The sequence below is a fragment of the Nomia melanderi genome, chromosome 1, assembly GCF_051020985.1.
Source record: "Nomia melanderi isolate GNS246 chromosome 1, iyNomMela1, whole genome shotgun sequence".
NCBI lineage: Eukaryota > Metazoa > Arthropoda > Insecta > Hymenoptera > Halictidae > Nomia > Nomia melanderi.
The window spans coordinates 347,046-360,122 of record NC_134999.1 but is presented as its reverse complement, the minus strand read 5'-3'; the positions used below and the strand labels follow the sequence as shown (position 1 = coordinate 360,122).

The following is a 13,077-nucleotide window of genomic DNA, read 5'->3' as shown; positions in this document are numbered from 1 at the left end:
TTGCCTGAGAAAACTGATCATTTCATTTCGTTTGTCTTCACAACTGGCACACAGTTAGTCTCCCTATTTTCATTCCCTTAATTATTCCTCTGTATTACCATGTTCTATTATCTACGCTATCAATTTCTCTTGTCTTGTTGTCCTTCATATACTTACAGGGCATCTCAGGTTTTTCCAGTTAAATATTGTCGATATACTTTCTTAGTCGTAATAAGAAAAAAATATTTATATGTATAAAATAATAATAGTTGACGCAAAATAACACACACAACACACTCTCACTAAATTAAATTTTAAAAGCAAATGGTACACACGTCCGTTATTGAGAAGTTTGATTATAATTACTCGTCGTCACGCTCGCACAACAACTCGACTTCAATATTTTAATACACGACTCGTCAAAATACACAATGCCCCAGAATTCAAGCCCCCCCCCCAATATACGATCACATACTAGTATCTCACTTGCACACCTCCCAGAACATTCTTCCGTTACCGTACATTAACTCTTCATGTATATTTCGAATATTCTACATTCATTAAAATGAATATCATTAGCGACGAGAAACCAATAATTTAAAAAATCAATATATTCTAGAATATTCTAAACACCATGAACATTCATGCGCACATAATCGCCGTTCATCTATTTCCACACATGCTCATCATCCATTCGTACATTCATTCCCACATATATAAACATATGTCATTAGAAAAATGTCGTTAAAAAGTTAAATAAATAATATAAATTATGATGACATGAATGGTAACGAATTTGCGCTCGTAACCTGTAAACTATATATAGACGAGTGATATTTACAAGTTCATTACTGTTCATTTTGTGTATAATTTGTTTTGTTATAACATACGTTTGTGTGACATCTTTTTCTTATTTTGACCTGTAGAATATGCTGACGGGATATGATTTACCGCCGAAAAAGTCTGAGGTATCCTGTGTATCCTGTGTATAGTAATATAATACACGAGACTATTGCCATTGATGATCACTGGCTATACGCCGTGTCTTCAAAAATGATTCTTTTTCTCAATTTCTGTTGCAGTTCTTTGTCTTCTTCGCTAATTTCCGCATGAACTGTGTTGGTGTCTGTTGCACCACGCGATGCGATGCGATTTATCTGCAATCATTTTTCTCTGTCCATATTTCCAACTTTCTATTTCTTCCCTATTTCCTTCCTTCCTTATTTCTTGCTAACTTTTTCCCTTGCCCCTTTCTTCCTCGAATTCCTGTTCTCCCTTTTCCTTTAAGCCAGTATTTAACCTCCTCGTCCTTTCTGCCCGCCCATTACTTTCCTTGCTCGCAGTTCATTCCGCGCTTTATCATTCACTCATTGTTTTCATCCACCGTTGTCTTCAAGGGAGAAGCCTCGTTCAATCCTCTCCTTTTCTTCGATCTTCCTTTTTTCTTTTTATCTTTTTTATCTTTTTTACTTCTGTGGCACCACCAATACCCTCCTGTTCTTTTCCATATGTTTACCTCTCCACCATCATTGTTACGTATATTTCAACTTTTATTCCTATTTCCTTTCATATATTCCTTCGCCGTCGATTCCTTTACTAACTCGTTTCTTCTTTCGTAATGACATTCTTCGTTTTAGTTTTTCTTTCTTCGTACTCCCATTTACATTCGAGATCTTCTCTTTCCGAGTACCTTATCGCCTTACCTCTTCTTTCAAATGGTCCTTCCTTCTTTAGAAATTTCTTCATTTTTTTCCTTTCTCTTCCTTTTCTGTTGTTCGTTTCCTTTCCATCTCTCGTATACTTGATTGCTTTTTCATTGTCTAGAGTAGCCTGTACAATTCTTATTCTCCCTCTCCGTAATATCGCCAAGCTCCCGTTTCCCCACTGTTTCCCTTCCTTCTTTTAACCTCTCTCAACACAAGAACTACAAGAACTAGCAGTCAAATGAACTTCTTGAAATTTTCCTAAGGAAACTCCAAGAGCGAATCCATTGAGACTTCAATTGATCTACAATCCAGTTTGCGGATTATTAAATCAAGTTCTTTAGTCATTTCTCAAAGAAGCATCTACTCATTTTTTAATAATTGCAAAAATAAGAAATCAGAAATGGATCATTTTGATCTAACTGGTGGTTCTAACGATAATTAAACCCGTACAAACCAATTTCAATCAAATTTATAGAATTGATCATATTTAAAAAAAATATTTTATATATAATATATATATATCTCAGGTATATAATAACAGGTAATTTCTACTTCACTTCATAATTCCATACACGAGTTTGCAAACAAAAATTATTAAAAACAAAATCTTGAAGTTTTAATTGTTATTTAAACGAGTGATTTTAAAAGAATTTTGAGAGAACCATTCTTTGAGAGAAGACAGTAGATTGAAAAGATGATTATTTTAGTGCATCAAATCCTTTTTTTAATTGAAATTTTTGTGAGAAAAACGCAGAAATTATTTTTATTATCTAAGAATTTCAAAAATATTCCGGAAAACATATTTCTGATTTTCGTAAAAAGTCTGTATTAAATATTATTTTATGAAATAATTGTTTGATTTGATAATCAGATAGTTATTATCGTCACCGCAGATTTAAAAAATCAGCCAATACTTGTACGTGTAAATATGCGAATGTTAACATTTGTATATGTACTACATGATGTGTATATAAGTACATCTGTAGGGTTTGGTATATTTCTTTGTTAGTTTCTACCCCCCCCCCCTTCCCCGCCCCCTCCCACTCTCTCTCTCTCCTGCTTCTATTTTGATTGCTTTTCTTTTTATTTTCTATGTATTTCCTCTACTTTCATAAGTACTTGCTTCTTCTACTGTTCACTCTGCACACGTTTACAGTGATGTTTTTTCTTCCACTAGAATGAAAAAACATTGATAAACGTTATTGGTTTCGTTGAAATAAGTTATCTTTCAGTTACCAAGTTGGAAAGTAATAAATGTTAGTCAGTAAATATGGGGTTTAAGAAAATTTACCCTACCAGTTACTTTGGTTTTGATATATTTTATTGTTTATTAAGGTATTATGTCGCTCCTTGTTTGTTTAAGTATTATGAGTTAATAAATTTAGGGTCTATAATTATCCTGTTCCATACGAGTTCGGATTGGGGTTGAGATTGTAGTTGATGTGAAAGTCACAAATTGAAAACTTTATTCAGTATTTATGTAATTATTCTAACGGCTTATACACGATATATTCAATATTTAATTATTCAAACTTATAACAGTTATGATCATGTTTTCAACTACTTTCTCAGAATTGTAGGGATGCTCGGTTCAATTTAAAAATGTCGGGGTCCAGCATTAAAATTCTCACGAGCAGGGCAATCTTTCACACCCTAAATTAACTCATGCACAGCCTGACAAAAACGGAGAATCAATATAGTGAGCTGAAAGACGATAGACATAGTTCATGAGCATCGAAGATCGAAACCCAGTATTTCAAAGCGATGCCGCACGTGTCAAACATAAACATGCAACGAAGAAAATTGCAATTGCAGTCACTTTAGCCTTACCTTTTCGTATGTAGTGCCGATGGACTGTTCACTTTTTTAAAATTAAAATAAGCCCAAACACGACGTAAATCGGACTAGTTTTAACGACCTAATGTGATTAACGAAATTAACGAAGTTAAAGGTTCATTTCCCCCAAATTGATAAAACTATACCGATTAACGTCGCGTTTAAATTTATTTTAATGAGAAGACTCTCAAAAACCCATCGGCACTACGTTTGAGAAGGTAAGATTAAGATGATTGCAAATGAAAGGGAATAGCAGGATAAGGGGGTCAAAAGTGCCCTTAAGCCGATTTTTCTCGAGAAAGTTTTCTTCGATAACGTACCCATAGAAAACATTGTACACCAATTTTCAGTTCTCTATCTCAACCAGGAGGGTAGTTACAAGGTAAATTCGACTGATCACTTTTTGTCCCATTTTTCCTATTTAATGGTGGTAAGTAAGCATTGTGAAAGACATTCGAGTAACAATTTTTGAATTTTTACAGTAGTAAACATATTGATATGATAGAAATTTTCAAATTTTTTCAGATTGTTTGGTCTGCTGTGCCATCGTTAGAACAATGAAAAACTAGCTATTAAGTGCATTTGAAATGACGAATATGAGTTATCTATCAAAATGTTATCCCTGGTTTTAACGATGTTTGACAAAGTGTTTAGGTTATCTGGCTGCGGAACAGCTGAAAGTTTTTCAGTCGTAGGTTCGCGCCTGGCATGGTACAGCTTGTGTTAATATAATAATATTTCTTTTTAGGATCACAATTTTCTACCACCCTTTTATTGTTTAAAACATTTTAGTACATTCTTAAGTAAATATCATTTAGTGTCATGTAATTAATACTTGAAAAAGAAAAAATTCTCTACATAATCTTTTTATTATTATTATTATCGTTTTCTTTTTTATTCTTTTAAAATATTCTAAAAATATTTTAGAATTTCTTATCGTTTATTAATTGAAAAAATGTATTATGAAAAAGTGGCCTTTTTGTATCTTGAGGGGCGCGAACTCGGGAGAGAAAAAACCTCTAGCGATTCCGCAGTCGGATAGCTTAAACGCTGTGCCAAACACATTGTTGAAGTAAAGTGATGCAATTTTGGTAAACAATGCATATTCATTTTCGATTAACTTCAATAATTTTATATTTTTTCATTTACGCGTTATTTTTAAAAATTCTAAAACACTAAAAGTCCCATAATATAAATGCTATACAAAGTACACTAGAAAAAGTAAGAGCATTAATTACGATTCCACCTGAAATGCGTCTAAATGTTGGTTTTTCACTTTTTTTAACGATGACGCAGCAGGCCAAAAAATCTTAAAAATATTAAGAATGTCTGTCATACCAATATGTCTACTACTGTAAAAAATAAAAAGTTGTCACTCGAATGCTTCATTGCGAATCTTATATTTTTTGGTTTTTGGAGGGAGTTTTCATTTTTCATGCCAAGTATTTTGAACGGAAAAATCCCAAAACATTCTCAGCCATGCACTGCTATGCCAAAAATGTCTTCGAATTTTTTCACAATTTTTATTTGCCATTAAGTAGGAAAAAAGTGACAAAAATTGATCATTCGAATTTACCCTATAACTACCCTCCTGGTTGAGATAGAGAACTGAAAATTGGTGTACAATGTTTTCTATGGGTACGTTATCGAAGAAAACTTTCTCGGGAAAAATCGGCTTAAGGGCACTTTTGACACCCTTATCCTGCTATATCCTTATTTTCATTGCATGTTTATACTTGACGCGTACGGCATTTCTTTGACCTCTGCCTGTCTCTCTTCCTCTCATTGTATTCATTTTCTGTTTCTGTCAACCGGGATCACGTTACACCGAGCTTGAGACAGTAAATAGTGGGAAAGAGTGAGAGTGGTTCGTTAAAATTTAACCGAACATCACTGTATGGAGTATGAGTGGGAGTGCAACGGAGAAGCGGAGCAACTCTTTCCCAGGAAATACTACCTTCCACTAATACATAACAATCTCGACTATCTAAATGAAACTCGTGTGTACATATTGTACAAAGCGACATTAATAAATGAAGGTGAAAGCGAAAGATTCGAAGGTGATGTGAAATTTGAATGTTTTATAACTTGTCAACCAATAGTCGCTATCGACAAATTTATAGTACTAGGTGCATAGTTTTTGTAAATAATTACAATAGTTTTTCGTATAAATTTATGCGAATGCTTGAGAACTAAACAGACCATTTGTTATATGTGTATCCATCTGTTAAAGGCTAGGAACAAATTATAAAGTACTAATTACTAACCTTCATTTAACCCTTTGCACTCCGAGCAATTTCTAATATGTCCTAGCAGTAACTCGGAGTCATTTCTACTATGGGCTAGCAGCTACTCCGGGAGTATTTAACAGTGGCGCGAGATCGTGTTTTATTATTAAAAAAACGTGTATAAATTTTAATTTTAAAACGTGATATATTTTATTAATACAACTAAAATACAGTCAAAATTGTTTCTAGATGCCGCCGTGCCGTACTAACTACGGGGAATGATTCGTAGAAAGTCTAATTCCTATCGGTACATATAAGTTTCTTTTAGGTGTAGGACTCGGGCAGTCTGTCCTCTCCGTTTTGGAAGGAACTAATGGATGAAATTTTCAACAGAATCTTTAATGGTACAAATTGCTAGCGGAGGGTCAATATAGACCACAATACAGTGTGTTTTTCGGTTTATCGATTTATCCATTTATCCGTTCGGTTTATACAGCAAAATATCTTGAAAGACATGAATCATTCCTGATAGTCTCTGTTTGACTCTGTAATAACTTTAACTTATTCACGCGGAATAATCATATTATATACAGTTCCGGACAAAATGATAGGATACCTATGCTATGTTTAATTTTTCGAAAACGAGTTGGAATCCTTCAAACGTTATAAAATGTACATTAATGTGACGTCACGCAAAAATGATATCTTTTCTTTCGTGAACGGCAACGTTATCATATTGGAATATGAAAGTTTTACATGAAAGGTTGACATATTTAATTAGATTCAAATGCTGTTCATTTTGCTATTCATTTTTCTGCTCATTTTATCTTGTATAAATCGTATATTAGTCTTGCCCTTACAGTCAATTCTACCCCAATTTATTATCTCACCACCATCCATTTGTCATTGCACGTTTAACAACTTTTTCTTTTTGAGGGTAGCGGTAATAATACACAAAATCATTATGACCGTCCATGTTAAACTTTTTTTCGTCCATAAACAACACTCGCTTCCACTTATTCTTCCAATTAAATCGATCCTTCACGAATAGTAATGATCGGGGATCCTTGTGCTGAGCAGTTAGGGTTGGTTTTTCTTCTATTTTCATTCCTTGAATGAATTCACATCTTTGAAAAACTCGAGGGACACTTTTAATATTTCCCCTAACATCTACCTTACGTGCAACATCGCGAGCTGTGGATGGCGTGTTTGAGGCGCAACCCATATAGGCACGCGTTATCTCGATCTGATAGAGAAGACGGTCTCCAGAACTTTCTTCTCGTAATGTACACAATTTCTAGTGGATTGTAAATAACTTTTCTGCTCAGATTAACCCTTTGCCGTATGATTTATTTCTCAATCATGCTCGATACAACTACTTTGCCATCAACAATTTATTTAGAAAAAAAAAGAATTATTCTAGGTGTATTCTGTGTCTACGTTTGCTTTGGAGTGTAATGGGAATAATTGATAAGAGAAGAATAATATTTAATTTGAATACAAAACAATTGAGTAATACTTATTTATGTTTGTTAAATTTTGTTTGAAATCTTCACCATCGTCGCAAGTCTGACATGTAATTATAAGGCAAAGGGTGAATAATTTTGTAAATTTTACTTCACTCGTCTTCTTTCCGCGACTCATATTGATATTTAATCAGTCCTACACAATTCTAGTCGTTGATCGTTTGCCAAATCGTGTAATGTATCGAATAAAGTGAATGAAAAGCATAAGGGGGTGTTATCGTTCTGCCCCTTCAGTATTTATTTAATTTCTCTGGGGGAGCATTCTACGAATATTAGTGATGCCGAGCTTATTTATTAGGTACCGGAAAAAGTTTGTGCGGATTCTCAAATCAAAATTTCAACGCAGAGAATGTTTTTGTAAAATAATTTAATTTTATTCGACACCGACGGTATAAACATAATTTGCTGCTAATACCAATTTCATTCATTAAACCAGTGAAATACTGATTGAAATCGGATCTCAATTCATTGCTAACAAGAAAACCGCATGAACTTTATCCGGTATTTAATACTGACAGGTTCCGTCCCTCTGAGGCGTTATATTCATGTACAGTTTACAACATCTGAAGGATTTCAACTCGTCTTCGAGAAATTCAATATAGCATATGTGTGTTATCATTTTGTTCGGGACTGTGGATCATACTCCTCGTTCCAAAGAATGTACGTTTCCAGGCACAGAAAGTGTACTGGCGAAGTTGTATATTTGGCAAAGTTGATAGCAATGCTTTATACATTGTAATGCGTCACGAGTCTAGCTCGTTACCAAACGACTGGGATAAAGTCGAGTGAAGGTTAGGTTAATATTTTTAAATGGAATCTCATATGTGTTATTACATATTCTTGTACCTGACATTCGAACTTGTTTAAAAGACTCAACGTGTGATGTATTCTCATAAACCGTATCGAGATATAAGCATCTAAAGGACCATATTCAAAAACCATATGTTTTCGTCCTACTTGAATTTCGTTAAAACTTTGCATATTCATAGACCTGTATGTGGTTTATCGATTCCTCACGTAATTTTCTTCAGCGCCCTGAGAGAGCGGAAGGAGAAGTGTTTATAACTTTTGACTGGAAATAGATATCGATTTGATTCTTGCGGTAAAGAATCACAAAAAATTCAACCTTTCAAACAGTGTACGATTTTTTATTTTTTATTTTTTATTTTTTATTTTTTATTTTTTATTTTTTATTTTTTATTTTTTATTTTTTAATTTTTAATTTTCTTAAAACTAATTTTTGCACATTTTTATGGTTACCGAGCTTATGAAAAATTTAATAAAATTACAATACCCAATAAGTGCTCTCTGATTTTAACAGAAAAACTTGTCAGTATAAGAAGTTCATTTTATGCCCCTTAAACGGTATAAGGGAAAACATCTTGAAGAAACTTTTCGTTTCAGCGCTATAACACAAAATTTAACTCAATATTGAATCCGTGGATGCAAAGATAGATGATTTAGTGGAACTTTCTAGAAGTTTCAAGTTCGGAAATTCATCGGGTTAGAAGTTATGCATATACAAAATTAATTAACAAATATGTATACACGATGACATAGGCAACGCCGATTTTTATGGTTATGATGATTTTAATGATTTTGAAATACAGATATGTTAGTAAGGTTATCATTTTGAACAACTCTTTGCTCCAAGAAAACCGGTTCATTCTTTTAGTTTTCGAAACAATAGAAGACCGTGATGATTCTACTATAAAAATCTATAAAGATTAATGTATGAAAAGTAGCGTAAAATTCACTTTGAACTTAAAAATGAAAGTAAACATTTTTGATTGTCACATTATATTATGTTAATTGTGAAAGTAAATAACCTGAAAGGAATCACAGATCAGAAATGATTCGTTCTCTTGGAAATCAATGTTAACAGAATGTTCGTAGACAGTGTCATTTTTATAGGATGCTGTTGTGAACACTTTTTAAAACTAAATTTCAACATTTTTTAGATGCGGACTAGAATCGGACTAGAACCTCGTTACTAATTTTACACTTAGGCGACAAGAGTGTATTCATATGAGGACAAAAAAGGATATTTCTTTCGTTGGCCCTGTTGCCTCATAGAATGCACTTCGATTATGAGACTCAACTATTGCAATTGTAGATAATGCTGCGTACGCAAAACAAGCCGAGAAGATTGCAAAACCAATAGTAAAAGCAAAGGTGATGATATGTCCAGTGTCCTTTTTTATTACACGTGTAGTATATATTTGTGTAGTCAGTATATTTTCAGAGCATTGAAATGTTTAAATTTGCTCGACACAATTTGTTCACGGATCTAAACGGACGACTCGATCAATAAACAATCTCATTGAATTTTTCCTAAAACAAGAAGTTCTGTTATGTGTCGAGTTCGTTAAAACTCGTCGTGTAACAGAAAAGGTCACTGCGCATCGTTTATTTTCGTCAATACATATACTGTAAAAGGAGCCATAGGTATGAAATGATTTCTTCTCTTGATGCTTAATGTTAAAGTCTTAATATAAAAGTAAAAACAGAATAAAAATAAAATGTAAAAGTAGAATAAATTTTGAGCTTCATTTTCAAGATGAAGGTGAGTTTTGCGACTACTTTCTTACGTTACTTTCTACCAATTCGTGTATTTAGAATCGTGTATTGATAAATTTTACCAACGATATTATATATAGTAGATTACTATTAGATATTGAAAATGTGGATCTTCAGTAAAAAGAGAATTAGGAAAACAATATATATTTAATAAGATAAAGAAACAATACGGACAACACGTAAAAATACAACACACGACTCTCTATCACGCACCAAAAATGTTCTCCTCCGCTGTCGCTCACCAAAATGTCCTCATGCACGCATTTCCACTCGCTTTTAACACACACCCCTATTCGCTCTGTCTTTCTCACCCTTGCACCCTTCTCACTCGCATCTTTCGTCCATAGTCAAAATTCACGCAGTCACGTACACGCTTTTCTCACGGTTCAGTCGCTCAGTTCCAGACACTCTTCCTCGCATTCTTTCAGCCACTCGAGATTGTCTAAACGCAGTCACACTATTTTCCAAACATCCCGCCGCCGGTCCGTCGCAATACGACCTGGTCGCCCTTACGCACGCACAACAAACCATTCATCCTACAATAAATATTCCGGATACTACAATATATAATACAATTTTGAAACGCTTTTTACTACTATCTATCGACGAATAGCACATTATTGCTGAAGGAACTATACTTTCATTTTGCACTAACTTAACTTTCATTTTGCTAATGAAAATAACATTTCTCTTTACTTTCTATATGGTTGTCATGTGACTGTTATCAAGGTCTCGTAAATAATTATGAAAATACGGTATAAACACATTTTTAAACGTAGTATGGGCACAACAAGTTGACTAGTGCTAGGAACAAGAGAGTTATCCTGTTCGGTCAGCTTGCCACCATCTTTGATACTTTTGTAGCCTTTCGTAGCGAGTCGTCGATTTGTAGATATAATCGTCTTGGCCAGTACCGAAAGTACCTCTGAAACAAGATAGGAGTCTCAAACACTTACAAGGGAACATACCGAAGTGTAAGTCACTGATTTTTACGAAATTTTAGTGTAACGTAATTTTTGTGAAAATATTTCGCCCGCATTTCTCTTTTTTACTGGCAATCGTTCACATTAAAACGGTGAAAATACCTCTCAAAGTTTGATTCGAAAATAACTATTATTGTATTATACGTACTTAGCAGTTGTGAAAACAACGTCTTTGGGTATTTTAGAAATTCGAAGATATGTTGACTAGAGTTAAGTTAAGTTTTATAGGTAATTCATCGATTACTGGGAAAGGAAATATTATATCGGGACAAATGCCGTTAGATATACTTCAAACAGACGCAATCACTCTATCCTACATCCCACTTTTTTTTACAATTGTCACCGACTTAATAGAAGTACTGCAAAAATAAATCATCTATTGGTTGTGCACCTCGCATTGTCCTGCATCGTTCGCCGAGCGTGGACCCATAAAAAATGTTCACTTTTTTTCTAATGCAACATTCAAAATTCCAGTTTCCCGTATTCTGTGTTCGAATGTAATAGTCTTCGTGAAAAAGTACGCAAGAGAAAATATTAACATTTAAGTAAAAAAAGATCGAAAATATGCTAATTTTCAAGATATTATTTAAACAAATGGTTTTATTGCAAAACTATTATAATATTGAATTTGTCACTAAAAAATATTTTAAGAATTTCGTCAATTTACACAATTACTTTATCTCTAATCCTTTCCGAGATATTTATCGAAATAAGTTTAGTAACAGTAACTTTGATGGCTGTTTTCACCCCTCTAACGTGGACAATTGCCGATAAAAAAATGTAGGTGAAATAGTTTTACGAAAACTACATTATAATGAAATTCCATGAAAATCGGTGATTTACACTTCGGTATGTTCCTCTATTATACAATTTCGACTCTTTTTCATAAATAATATCTTTGTTAACACGTGACTGCCACGGTGGTCATCGATGACTGGAGCTTCCAAATCACTTGCGAACAATTACAATAAGAAAATTAATGTTGAATAAAAATATTACAAATAAAAATTGTTAGATAACAGTGTAATATGGGTATTGTGATCCTAAATCATTAATAATTACTTCTGAAAACCATTTGTCTTCGTTATGAAAGTATGAGTATTATTACTACCCAAAACGCTCGAAATTCTCGTGGCAATCAACGTATTAAAATGAGAATAAAAAAGTAAGAAATATTCTGGATGAGTATGAATAATAAACTTTTCATATTCCGTACGGTAACGCTTTAAAACGGCAGATTTATGATGCAGATTGGCATTTTTGGTAAAATTTCGAATAAAATAGAAAGTTGTTAGTGCCGTTAATCTTAGGGGTCTCCTTGGCTCGGCCGGAAATTCGTGTCCCAGGTACATATATCGGGACCTCGGGCGAACTATCTCCTGTTCCGGGCAAAGTTGCACCGTTGTCTGATCAGCGCGGGAAAACCATCCTACCGACCACTCTAAGCGAAAACATGGCGGATAGACTAGAAGTGGAAGTAGAGCCCGTTGGTATTTAACGTCGCCGGTAAACGACAAGGGCTTTTTCTCCTTTTTCGGTGTTGACTTACTGACCCTTCGTTACGTTTTCTCATACTTTTTTCCGGGAAGCACACTTAGCCTCAATTCTTAAGGGTACACATAGCCTAATATTGTAAATGAATCAAGTATTATTGAACTTGTGGTCATTCATTTCGGGACTCGAGACATAAATTCCTGGATGTTCCTTCGACAGGTACATGGCAAGTGCAATACGCAGATTTGTTACTGATTACGAACCGCGTAATTGGTAGACTCGAGAAGTCTTCAGTTTCCCTAAGATTAACTACAATGTCATTTCACGCTAGGTTATAGTTCCTTTTTGAAGATTTTCGAAATTGCTAAAAGTGACACGCACAAATTAATTCACATCTTCTTTTCCTTTAGTTTCGTTACCAAAAAGATGAGTTTTTCAAACAATTATTTTGCTTTAACAGTTATTTTCAAAATATGAATGTAGCGTTCAAGTATTGTACTTTGAATATACGATTATGTATATGGAAACCACGAATATATGGTAATATTAAAGTAATATTTACAGGTTGTCTGAACAATGTCATTTTTTATTTCAAGTTTAATGGAGGTAAAGATCGATTTTAGATTTTCCGGTGTGTGACATTCTACCCATCTGCTTTGTTAGTAATAAGTATGTCGAATCTTAAATAAGGGAGGTTAAAAATTGTATGTAAAGTGTGAAATTACTTTACATTTGTATAATATTA

At 33.7% G+C, this 13,077-nt stretch overlaps 1 protein-coding gene across 5 annotated transcripts in view; it reads left to right on the top strand.

Annotated features, from left to right (window-relative positions):
- The window catches only part of AGO1 (protein argonaute-1), a 134,794-nt gene that overhangs the window by 23,071 nt on the left and 98,646 nt on the right, over positions 1-13,077 (top strand). The window lies entirely within an intron of this gene.